General features: G+C 48.9%; 1 long non-coding RNA gene across 1 annotated transcript; it reads left to right on the top strand.

Annotated features, from left to right (window-relative positions):
* Positions 1-227: 227 nt before the first annotated feature.
* LOC134479058 (uncharacterized) lies at positions 228-5229 on the top strand. Its single transcript, XR_010052039.1, has 2 exons — positions 228-4245; positions 4967-5229. It is a non-coding gene; the product is annotated as an uncharacterized LOC134479058 (long non-coding RNA).
* The last annotated feature ends 4900 nt before the right edge of the window (positions 5230-10129 follow it).

Below are 10129 nucleotides of genomic sequence, written 5' to 3'. Positions count from 1 at the left end.
TTGGGGAGTTTGCTCAGTCAGTAAAGGGTTATGCAGGAATAAGTGTCAGTGTTCCAGAGCTGGAGCCACAGAACCCATATGAAATGTCATGTAGGGTGTGGTAGCATTGCTCTCAGAGCTGATGGGACAGAGACAGGCAGATCCATGTGGTCCACTGGTTAGCTATCAAAGGCTATTTGGCAAGCCCCAGTCAGAGAAAGAGAGAGAGAGAGAGAGAGAGAGAGAGAGAGAGAGAGAGAGAGAGAGAAAGAGAGAGAGAGAGAGAAAGAGAGAGAGAGACACAGAGACAGAGACACAGAGACAGAGACACAGAGACACAGAGAGAGACAGAGACACAGAGACACAGATAGAAACCCTGTCTCAAATAACAACAATGACAACAAACCAAAAAATAAGGTAGATAGTTCAAAGGAAATGATTCTTGAGGTTGACTTGCGGCCTTCACATACACACACATACATCAAAACACATGAACACACGTGTTTATGTGCTCAAACACAGGAGAGGACTACTGTACTGAACAAGGATGACTGCAGGCTTCTTGGAAGTCCACTGCTCTTCAACTCTGTTCTAGTCAGCTTTCCGTTGCTGTGACAAAGTACTTGAGAGAGAAGCTTGAAGGTTTGTCTTGGGCCACAGCTCCATAGATTTCAGCCCACAGAGTGCTGCTTCTGGGCCTGTGTGCCGTGGGGAAGAACATGGTGGAATGGTGTGGTGGGTGAAGGCTGCTTATTGTAACATGGTTAAGAAGCAGAGAAAGAGGAGGATCTGTGTATATGATAAACTCTGCAAAGGCAACTTCCTCCAACTGGGTCCCTACAACCCAGGAGCCTATCCGGCAGGCGTAAATCATGGGGCTAACCTAATATCATTCATAGTACCATCAACTGGGGACCTAGCTGGCAACATGAGACTTTGGGGCCATTTGTTATACAAATAACAACAGGCTGCTGTTAGCAGGATGTGTCATCTCTGAGATCGTGAAAAGGTAAATCCTTTGCTCAGTGGGCCAGTTTTGGAGAGTGTGATAGTTTGAATGAGAAATGTTTGCTATAAACTCGTGGTTTTGAACTCTCAGTCCTCAGTGCTGTTTGGGGAGGTTATGGGGAGGTGGAGTCTTGCTGGAGAAAGCACACTGCCTGGAACAGGTTTGGGGGATTTGAAACCCCACTTTCCTTTCAGCTCACTCTCTGCTTCTTCCTTGCTGTCAGACATGCTATCTCTCAGCTTCCCATCATCATGCTTTCATGATTGGACTCTCCCCAACCTCCAGAACTGTAAGCCAAAATAAAATCTCTCTTCTCTAAGTTGCCTTTGGTCTTAGTATTTTATCACATCAACAGAAAAGTAGCTAATATGAAAGGCAAGAAGGGAGAACCCTGGCAGTGTTCATTTGCATGATTCCCGGGCTCCTGTGCCTTTTCACTTTTAATTAATGAATTAATAAGCTATCAGTTCATCAGGTCAGGGAGAGTGCTGGGTACCTAGCCCTCTTGCTTGTATGATGGAGACTGGTGTCCTATGATAGTCTGTCTTCCTTCTGGTGGTTGGTGGTGTGAGAACCCTACAGTCGACAGGACCCTACCCCAGGTTTGGTAGGCCAGAACTCAGGTGGAGGAACCTGGCATAAGCATTGTATTGATGACACTTAGCCAAAAGCCCCAGGCTTGGTGAAAGTTGGGGTTTCAACTTGAATGGCTGGACACACACTGTTGGGTACTGGCGAGTCTCACACTCCATGATGGTGGCAGGGCCCCTGGAGTGAGTTAGGTGTTGCCATGGATAGACAATAGGAGGAAGCTACCTTTACCACCAGGTTCTGTGTTCTCAGGAGGCTGTCTTGCAGGTTTCTTGCTGTGGTTACCTCTGCCTCATGATTAGGTTTACTGCAGAGGACAGACAGGAAGCCTGAGGGTGGAGGAAAGTGGTCAAGGCTTCCTCTGCCTGTTTCCTTCCTAGGGAGAGTTCTTCCTGTGGAGACAACTGAGACTGCGGCTTCTGTGTCCTCTCTGGAAGCCCTTTTTCTTCTCTCTTGGTCCCTATTGTTTGTTTTGCTTCATAGCACCCTGGTGTCTTGGTATACTCCTTTGTAAAAAGTCCTTTGGGAACTTCCTGTTACATCCCCAAATGTCTGGGCCACCGTCCTCCACCCAGATTCTAACTCATCAAGGTGGGCTTGTAAACTGTATCTTTGACCCACAGCCTTCAGGAGCTGAGTGGGACCCCATCCTTTTCTCCACAAAGCAGCTCATAAGTGGGTCCTCAAATGCTCGAGGAGGACCCAAGGGGCCAGAGCTGGGGAGTCCAGATGCCCTCATCCTGAAGAACCACACGTGTTTTGATCTGGGGATGGTTCTGCTTCCACAAGTGTGGTTCTTGAGTCTCAGCAGAGACATGAGTCCTTAAAGAAGATGTTCCACTTGTTCTCAGGGTGAGCTCCTTTCCTTGAGAGATGATTAACCAACTGTGGCTAGGGCGTCCCAAGCCTGGGATGCTTATCTCTGTGGAGAGAGGCACTCTACTGGGGACAACCCTCACATAATCCTGGGGATTTCTCTAGCGTGTCATTTTAATAGGTGTGATTGTGGTTTGGAGTCTGATGTGCTGGTAATTATCTTCCTGGGCTTAATCCCTGTGCCCCAGTAATGCCATTATGGTCTCGACATGGAGTCTTAAAACAGTGATTATTTATAGTGTGCTTCACTGTGCTGCAGGGTGGGGCTGTGGAAGCCCCACTGTCTCTTTTACAGCACTTTGATGATGGCTGTGCTGGCTTCTGTGAATGGCTCAGATGGGATCAGGGTCAGACTTTCCCTCCAAGAGCTGCAGTCTGAGTCTCTCTTTCCAGAACAGAGTTGTGTCCAGCCAGGACATGTGCCCAGAGGCTTCATGTATGCCAGCCCCACCCATACTGCTCAGAGGCCACTGGACAGTTGAGTGGTTAGGAGTAGAGTCTTGCTGAGTCCCATGATGGTTGTGTACAAAAGGCTGACCTGCCTTCTTTTCTCTACATCTGTAAAACAAGCATAGTTGGGAATACCTCCTTACAGCCTCCAATGTGTAGAACTCACTGACAGAAACTGGTAGCTAGCCCAGTTACCCCAGCTCTAGAACATTCTGGTAGAGACAAAACTGGTTGTAATAGAACTGGTTATTAGGTCTTGGGGCACAGGGATTTTGAGGGCTGGGAGGCTCACTATGGATGCTACAGTGGATGCATACCATTGCCATGTGCAACCCCCCCCCCCATATGCATGTCCCATCCCACACTGATATAAACTGAATTCTTGGCAGTAACTCTCTTTTACTGTGTGCTTGTGACAATGTAACAATGTACTCACAACCGTGTAACTACATAACACAACAATGTAACTGTGCTAATGTAACCACAGCATCAACAATTTGAATGTTTGCTACAATGTATCAAGGCACAATAAGCAATTGTGATTGTTCTAGAATGTGGTTTGAGCCAGAGACTGTATGTGGACAGGCAGAGGGGATCTGGGCATTTCTTTCTCACTCCTTTCAATTTTGTTTTGAATACAGCAAATTGCTCTCAGTAATGAGACCTAGTTTTGTTTTTAAGAAACCTACCTTACTGGGAACAGTGAGGCACAAATGAGGTAATATGGACAAGCTGTGTACCTGGCACTGGTCAATAGCATCAGTCATTCTGGGTTGCTTGGCTCAGACCCCAGCCCTCTCCCTGCCAAAGCTGGAGGAGAACTACACATGTCTTCATGCTGATGGAGCTCTTCGATCCCGGGGAGGCAGACTGGGGAGATGGAGCAATGGGCAGGGACACAGCTCTGGCCCAATTCTGCAGGCTGACTTCTGAAGTGCTGATCAGCGTGAGGGTGTGTGGGAGGGGCTGGTACACCCATGCCTGCCTCCCCTCTTGAGGCCTCCCCACTTTGTACCTGGGGAGGATCCGCAGAAGGGTGCTCCCCTGGGGCCTCACAAGTCTGTTAGGGAATCTTTGTTAACAGCTTCACATACGTCTTTTGAATTATAAATCGATAAATAGTTAATTCAGTAATAGAATTCTTCTGCATATTTCATGTGGCCTACACTCTGAGGGGCTTAGGATGCTGATGGCAAAGCAACAGAAGACTGAGGTTCAAGCTTTTTAAACTCCTGTCAGCACTTCTGGATTCGGTCGACAGTGGGGTATGGAACACAGGCTAGCCCCTCCTGGCTCCAGCTCCTCTTCCTCTGGGGCCACACAGTGAAGATGGAGCCCAGGTAAGATCCTGACACTGCCCAGAACCCCTAGGTACCATTCCTGATCAGCTATAATCTTCTTGGAGTAAAGACAGAGGTTGTCGTGGCAGAGCTGTGTCCTCAAGTCTAAGTTCCAGGACCCCACTCAACATGGCCATCTTTGGAGGCAGGACCTTGAAGTTATTTGGGAACTCTAATCCAGTGTGACACATCCTTATAAGGGGACTGGGAGGCAGACACAGAAGTGTGACCCTGGGAGGTCACAGGAAGAAGCCACCATCCATATATTGCATGTGGAGGAGAGGCCTCTGGAAGAACCAGTTCATCCCCCAATTGACCCCAAGCTTCCAGTGCTAGACAGGAATGAGCTGCTAAGCTGAAACCCTGCTATGTGCCAGGTTTGCTTATGGGAGCTCCAGGAGATAGAAGCTGAGCCAGATATGATTTCCTCTTTGAATCTCTGCCCAGCCTATAATGGCTGAATCTGGAGACTGTTCTCTCTACTACATCCCTGGTCCCCTCCTATCTTACTGTACCGTGGCAGGGGCAGCATGAACCCAGATCAAGAGGTCCTGCTTGCATTCTAAGAGTCCACAGGGCAATGCTTTCTTGGAGACTAGCAGGAGGGCAGGTTCAGTCAAGAGGGGGACCTATTGCCATGATTATTCACTGCACCCAAGAAATGTCCTCTGGGGACTCAGTACCTTCCTGACCTGCGTTCTCATTCTTGTTCCTATCCCAGTGTACCCTGGGCATCACTGATGAAGCGTCTGTACCACCAATGGCTCTATTCTGCAGTGGGTTTATTCCATGGTACATATGGAGATTCCTTCCACCATTTGGTTGCTTGATATCTTCTACCACGGAGCCATGACATAGTCCTCAACCAGGAGAAGCAGAATTCTGCTGGCGCCCCAGGGCAAGAACACTCATCCGGAGACTGGCCCATACACCTAGTGTGTGCAGTGTATGATTCCAGCTGTCAATACCTCTTCATGAGTCTTTTTTTTTTTTGAGGGTGTGTGTGTTGTTTTTTCAAGACAGGGTTTCTCTGTAACCCTGGCTGTCCTGGAACTCACTGTATCGACCAGGCTGGGCTCAAACTCACAACGATCTGCCTGCCTCTAACCCCCGAGTGTTGGGGGTAAAGGATTTGCCTTCACAACCTGGCCCTTTCACCAGGGGCTCTTACAAGCCTGAGCCCTAGTAAACTCTAACTTTTCCCAGGAGATGTTTAGCCCCTGATCTTGTGGTTGTGTGTGCTACGGCTGGCCACTGAGGCTAAGGCTCAGATGGTACGGTTTGGTAGAGTTCTCCAGAGGCCTGGGAGCAGTTAGGTCCATTCACCCAAAAGGTTTGGCAACACAGCTCTCTCTCCAAGGTCCCACTTGGCTTCCCTCTTGGAGAGTGAGCTGTTGGTGGTTCTAGGTGGTCACCTGGTGACTTATGTCCAGTATTGCTTGTTTAGGTATTGCTAACATCCCCATTAGGCTGGCATCCCGTCATGCAGGCCTGACTAGTGCCTGGAATATTGCATATGTTGAGGCCCGGATGTAGAATGCAGGTCTGAGGTAGTGGAGACCCTGCACCTAGAAATGGCAGTAGTCCAGCTTCGTACAAGGAAGGGTGGCCAGTTTCCCACTGCCCAGGGAGAGAAGGAAACCAAAGCCCCACCCACTTTCCCTCGGTCCTCAGTGGTTGACACAGAGTAGCCACATTAGAGACTAATCAGCTTTCTTCTTTATGTGAGGGCATAAGTAACTGCTGCTATCCTAAGTCCTTAAGCTTTGGAGTTTGTTTCTCTTGTTACCATGGACGCCTATAAGTGGAGAATAGGCAGCGGGGGGTCCCTAAACCGTGGGCAAGGAGAGCTGGAGATGCCCTGTTGTGTTCTGGGGTGGACATCCAGATGCTGGAGCCTGAGGCCAGTCGTATCCCACCCAACTGGCCTGAAATACACCCCTTGCTGTAAGACGCGCTTTGTAACTGTGATCGGAAGAACCCTGTGCAGTGCATGGATAGCGTGGTATAAGTGTCTCCTGGGAAAACACCCTCGGAGAGGGGTAAGGTGCTACCCTGTGGCCAGTTGGGGCTTTCCTCTAGCTATAGTGGGAAGGGGAGTCTGTGAATTTTGGGGGCGTATCACTCTCCATGCTGGAACCTTCCTTGGTGTTCTTTGAGACGGCAAGGAAAAGCTGCCCCCATGCCTCTCCTCCTGTGGGCATTTCAGGCCCTGTGTTCCTATGGCATGCTAGACTCTGTGCCCTGAGTGACTTCCCTGCTTGTCTCCAGGAGGTAGGCTCTGACTACCTTGTGGGTGGAGAAGAGGTGCAGGGACCCTGGGACAGAGCAGCCCTTGACCATATAGAGCATTTATAGAGATACTATAAAGTATGACCTTACCGGGGACACAGGTGCTGTGCTTCACCGTGGATCAGAGGTGAAGGGCCGTCGGTGGAGGAGAGACAGTCCCTGGACATCCACATTGGACAACCACATCCCTTTGTTGTCTCAGTCCTGCCAGGGTCCTCAGGAAGCGAGAGGTGTGCTGGCCCTGGGCCCTGAGGGAGCGGGTTTAAGACTGTGCTCACAGATAAGCTGAAGTGAAGGATTCAGGGGTGTCTCATTATTTTTCTCTTCAAGGACATGGCTAGAGGGACCCCATGCCCTCCTGGCAGCTGGGGCTCTCCACAGGAGCATGTGATGGTCCCTCAAGGCCCTTGCATACACGGAACTTGGGTCTGAGATTTGGGAGTAGGGATGTTGTGGGCTGTGGTTCTCATACACGGTCCAAAACCTGGGGACCGGATGTGAAGAATTTCTAAATGGCTGGGATGTCTGCTCAGCCTGTCTTTCTGAGGCTTGTGCACGTGGTTCCCATATTCCCTCTGTCAGATGAGAGCCTAGTGCCATGAGGGAGGCCTTACGATCTGGAGCTACATGAGGAGGCCCCACTTAGACACATCCAGATGACCCTGTGGGATAAGAGTGCTGTTGTCCAGAACCCACAAATGTTATATCTTCAAGGCCAGCTAGAATCCATAATGGACCAGAGACAGCCCAGAGACAGCCCCAGCCCTTCCCAGGTGTGCTTGTCGCCTTGGAACACATCCCTTTACTGCATGACCAGACCTCCACAACCGTCCCCAAGCTGCAGCCTCATCTCTGCCGCCTGTTGGCTCCACCAGCAGCTGCGGCAGTGACAGTAGATTAATATTTCTTTAATCAGCCAAAATGAACACAGCATACTGGTGACAGTCCAATTTTCTGCTAACAGATTGTGGCCTATCTCAGCCCGGTGCTCAGCTGACTTTTATTTCTGCCAGAGATAATTCAGCTCAGGAGGACCAGCCACCATCACCCCATCCACTGCCACCCATTCAATAAATCTCGACACTGAGTGCTCCTCACTGGCCTGTCACTGCAGCTGCCGGGGGGAACCGAGCGGCCACCCAAGGCCAGCCGCATTTATTGGCTGTTGCTGCGATCAATGCAGGGTCTATTCTGAGTGCCAGGCTGCTGAGTGTCTCAGAGGCCATGGGGAGGCTGGGGTCGGAGAACACGTGAGCACCTGTGAGCTCATGTGTGGGAGTGTGTTTGACAAGATCGGCGTGTGTGTGTGTGCGCGTGTGTGTGTGTGTGTGTGTGTATATGTGTGTGTATGTGTGTATGTGTATACATGTATGTGTGGGAATATGTGTGTATGTGTGTATACATGTATATGTGTATTGTGTACACATGCATGTGTATGTGTATATGTGTATGTGTGTATGTGGGTATTTGTGTATGCATGTATATATGTATATGTTTATGCATGTATGTGTGTATGGTGTATATGTATGTGTATATGTGTATGCATATGTGTGTATGTGTGTGTATATGTATGTATATTATGTGCATATGCGTATGTGTGTATGTGTGTGAGTATGTGTGTGTGTGTATGTGTGTGTATGTGTGTGTATGTGTGTATGTGTGTATGTGTATGTGTGTATGTGTATATGTGTATGTGTGTGTATGTGTGTATGTGTATGTATGTACATGTACGTGTGTGAATATGTGTGTATGTGTGTATACATGTATGTGTGTATTGTGTATACATGTATGTGTGTGTATGTGTATGTATGTACATGTATGTGTGAGAATATGTGTATATGTGTATACATGTATGTGCTATTGTGTACACATGAATGTGTATATGTGTGTATGTGTATATGTGTATGTATGTGTGCATTTGTGTATGCATATATATTTGTATGTGTGTATGCATGTATGCATGTGTGTATGGTGTATATGTATGTGTATATGCATATGCATATGCATATGTGTGTATATGTGTGTATATTATGTGTGTATGTGTGTGCGTGTGCGTGTGTGTGTGTGTGTGTGTGTGTGTGTATGTGTATGTTGGGAGTTGGGTATGAGCAGCTTTCAGCAGAGATTACAGAGCTCCTGTGGAGGGCAGGTGGCTGAGGATGCTCTTCCTAGTGGTGGTTGACATCCTTGGTGGAGGATACTCTTCAATGTCATGGGAGTCACCTTTATCTCTACTTGCCAGTCTCCTGTGAAGTGATAGAGGTGCTTTCTCAGAGACTTAGTTCTAGGGTGGCACCTGACTGCTGGCTGGCGTTCTCAGGGACTTGAGAGAGGCTGTGAACCCAGCCCGTAGTCTCAGTCCCCACTTTGATCTTCCCCATGTTTGAGGCTTATTTATGATTGTCGGAGGAGGGGGAGAGAAGGCCTATAGATCAGTGGCTTTCAACCTTATCAATGCTATGACCCTTTAATACAATTCTTCATGTTGTGGTGACACCCAGCCATAAAATTATTTTCGTTGCTACTGTTATGAATCACAATGTAAACACCTGTGTTTTCCAATGGTCTTAAGCAAGAACAGCATTTGATTGCACAGGGTCGTGGTTGAGAACCACTGCTTTAAGGGCCTGGGTGCAGGCCTGTATTACATCCACGCTAGCAAAGGGTCTGATAATCCAAATTTCCTTTCACACCGTATTCACCTCCCTATGTCTTGAGGTCATACTTGTAGAAATTTCTATTTCACAGGGTGCTAAATCAGGAGGTTTCAATGTTGGGATTTGACACAGGCCACAGGAGACAGCACCCTCCATGTCCCTGAACTTAAAGCCTCTCACTCCATAAAGGAGTGTGCAGGGGCTCTGTCACAGTGGGCCAACTTACCTCATCACTTCAGGGAGGGTCAGGGATGTTACAGACTTGATACTCTGTCTATTCCCTAGACCTGTGTTTGACCAGGAGGGGCAGGATGCTGTGAGGTGTAGCCCTTTCTGGGCTGTTGTTCATGAACTCGCTTTCTATTTTCCTCCCCCATGCCACCCTGTCACCTCACAGATTGCCACTCGATAAAGCTTTCTGGAAACCAGCAGTCCCAGATATCACTTGCCAATGCGGACACCAGGGTATTGCGGAGAAAGCTGGTTCTTGGTGGGCCTGATATATACCCACTTGCTTCTTGCTGGTAGGCAGGGCTCTAGCCTCGTTCCAGCTGCAGTGGCTCCCCACCTTCCTCAGCTCACTAGGTGAGCTTCCCCAGGAGCCAAACCCATAGTCAGCTCTGTGAGCAACATGGTCCCAGAGCCTCCCGTTCTGGTCCTCTTCAGCAACTTGACCCCAGCATCAAAAAAGCATCTCCATGTATTGGCAAAGAGAGCCTGCCCATTTCTCCGCAGATTCATCCTGTGAACGAGACGGCCAATGGTGACAGCCAGGGCTTGATCCCTGCAGGGCGAGGAATTCTGGGACTCATCTCACAGGCAGAGGCCTGAGGTTCTGAGGGCATCCAGAATGTGTGTATACTGCTTGCCCCTTTCATAGCTCACAGAAAACGTGCAGGATTTGGCAGAATGCTCTGGAGGGAGGCAGAGAGCTG

Source organism: Rattus norvegicus, chromosome 5, assembly GCF_036323735.1.
Source record: "Rattus norvegicus strain BN/NHsdMcwi chromosome 5, GRCr8, whole genome shotgun sequence".
Lineage (NCBI taxonomy): Eukaryota > Metazoa > Chordata > Mammalia > Rodentia > Muridae > Rattus > Rattus norvegicus.
The sequence above is the reverse complement of the archived record's forward strand: the minus strand, read 5'-3'. Positions and strand labels throughout refer to the sequence as shown.